General features: G+C 38.0%; 1 pseudogene; it reads left to right on the top strand.

The window, feature by feature from the left end:
* The first annotated feature begins 1,673 nt into the window (after positions 1 to 1,673).
* Positions 1,674 to 2,555, top strand: LOC112076805 (T-cell ecto-ADP-ribosyltransferase 2-like; annotated as a pseudogene).
* The last annotated feature ends 326 nt before the right edge of the window (positions 2,556 to 2,881 follow it).

The following is a 2,881-nucleotide window of genomic DNA, read 5'->3' as shown; positions in this document are numbered from 1 at the left end:
CAGCATTGAGCATTAGTACGTCATGTCTTATTTATACACTGCAGCTTTGTTTTAAACCAGTAAAGAACAGCATTGAGTATTAGTACGTCATGTCTTATTTATACACTGCAGCTTTGTTTTAAACCAGTAAAGAACAGCATTGAGTATTAGTACGTCATGTCTTATTTATACACTGCAGCTTTGTTTTAACCAGTAAAGAACAGCATTGAGCATTAGTACGTCATGTCTTATTTATACACTGCAGCTTTGTTTTAACCAGTAAAGAACAGCATTGAGTATTAGTACGTCATGTCTTATTTATACACTGCAGCTTTGTTTTAAACCAGTAAAGAACAGCATTGAGCATTAGTACGTCATGTCTTATTTATCACTGCAGCTTTGTTTTAAACCAGTAAAGAACAGCATTGAGCTATTAGTACGTCATGTCTTATTTATACACTGCAGCTTTGTTTTAAACCAGTAAAGAACAGCATTGAGTATTAGTACGTCATGTCTTATTTATACACTGCAGCTTTGTTTTAAACCAGTAAAGAACAGCATTGAGATATTAGTACGTCATGTCTTATTTATACACTGCAGCTTTGTTTTAAACCAAGTAAGAACAGCATTGAGTATTAGTACGTCATGTCTTATTTATACACTGCCGCTGTTAAATATCCTTCTTTCATTTCACCATTAAGTAAATATTAACCAACCTGACGGATAAAGTTCCTCTGTGGTGGTAAATAACTTGTGGTTGTCTTTCAGTCAAGACCTCAACGCCACCATATGGGATGGTTCATAACGTCCTTATCACAGTCGTAAAAACATACTAATGATTAACTAGTAGAACAGAGAGAACGTTACACAAGAGTTTGATTGTATAGATCCAAAGGACTCTTCACGTCACCATTTAATACAGGTCAGTGCTTCTCTCTTTTCTGTTACGGTCTTTGGATCAGGACTCGCGTCACTGGAGCTGTTGTTGAATTAAGACTGATGTCCTTTTCATCTCTGAATATACTGTAGATCTGCGCTCAACAAGTTCTGCAACATGGAGGTTGAATGTTGGCAGATGGATGGTGAGAATTGTGTTCTATTGACAATGACAACAGTTATTCTGTATCTGCAACTGATTTGTATGGAAGGGTACTGTTGAAGTGTTTATCATCGGTGACTGATTTTGTTCTTATCTTTAGAGTGCAGTGAGAAGAAGAAAATGTGGGCAATCATCATTTCCTCTGTAATTGCCGCTTCAATCGGTGTGTTGAGTTTGACCCTTTACTTTGGACCGGTGGTGAGATACCTGTTACTTATACATTAGATTACATAGTTATGTTGTATGAACTTAATATGGTATTATCTAGTTTAGTTAACAACTAACATGTTAAGGCTGCTGGGTAACTGGGTATATTAAATAAGTTATCAATTCAGGAAATCAGGTTGAGTTAACATAACTAGGCAATACAATATGTTACATTCTAACAAGTTCATACAAATTCACATTTGAGATGAGCAGGGTTAAACCATATTTTAAAAGTTGAAACACTACAATTTGACAATTTTAGAGTATCCTTAAAGCAAAGAGATTGGAAGCCATTTTATCAAGGCGGTACACAGTCACCCATTAAGTCTGTATAAGGAGTATCTACAGTAATTAAGACGTCACTGTTACAGAAGGAGACGACTTTCCCGCTGGACATGGCACCAAATTCTATTGATGACAAATACGATGGCTGCAGAGACGAAGCCTTTAAGAGGGTGGATYGCTACTACCTCCCACATGAGAAAAACACCACCACTAACTTCAGAAGAGCCTGGGACATAGCAGAGAAACATGCATCCAWTCCAAAAGATGGTCTGCAAAAAGTGCATTCCATCGCTATGTATTCGTACACAAATAACAAACCCCAACCTCCATCCGAGTCCATCTACATAGACTTCAACGAAGCAGTTAGACAAGGCAGTTATGGGTATGGAACATCATTCCAGTACCATTCCCTGCACTTCTATCTAACTGACGCCATTCAGATTCTCAAACAAAGTCAAACAACATGTAGGACCACCTACCGTAGAACCAAGGTGTATTTTGATCGAAATGTTCTAAACAAAGAGATCTGTTTCGGAATCTTCGCATCCAGTTCTTTAAATAAGTAATTACATATGTTTGGCAACACGTCCTGCTTTGAGATCAACACGTGTTTTGGTGCCAACCTGACATATTACTCTGCCTATCTCAAATAGAGTGAGGTTTTAATCCCGTCCTATGAGGTCTTTAGAGTCACTGCTGTCCAGACAAACACGTGGTGTGATGTCGTCTACACACTGAATAGCACCGGAATATCGAAGAGCAACCTGAACTGCAGATGGGTTTACAATGGAGCAGAATCAAATCTGAGAAGCAGCTTTTATACATTCATCAGAGCATCGGATACAGACTACATAATGCTCTTTATTATGTTGATAAATATTGTATTTCACTGATTATTCTGCCCTGAAACAATGATACAAWGAGGAATCTTAACCACTTTCCATATCACAGTTGTAATGATCCTGTTAAGAACAACTCTCTGTGCTTGTATGATTTTCTTTCCTGACATTGTCATTTCATTTGGTTTTAAAATATCGAAATAAATGAACTTTAAATTTGCCCTGCAGCTTTTGTTGAAATCAATCAAAAAAAGTATTGAGAATGATTAACGTTCACGTCATCTTTATACACTGCCTTGTGAACCTGGTATTAACCTAATAAAGCAGCTCTCAGACCAAGCATCCAGGCTTGCATCACATCCGCGTGATTGGAGTCCTATTAGGGTGGCACCCAATTGCCCAGCGTTGGTCTGGTTTTGGCCGGGGAGGTCTGTCATTTTAATGCAAGAAAGATGATGGTCACACGTCCTCA

This window comes from Salvelinus sp. IW2-2015, unplaced genomic scaffold (genome assembly GCF_002910315.2).
Source record: "Salvelinus sp. IW2-2015 unplaced genomic scaffold, ASM291031v2 Un_scaffold4053, whole genome shotgun sequence".
Classification (NCBI taxonomy): domain Eukaryota; kingdom Metazoa; phylum Chordata; class Actinopteri; order Salmoniformes; family Salmonidae; genus Salvelinus; species Salvelinus sp. IW2-2015.
Note: the sequence above shows the minus strand (reverse complement) of the source record. Positions and strands in the feature narration are given on the sequence as shown.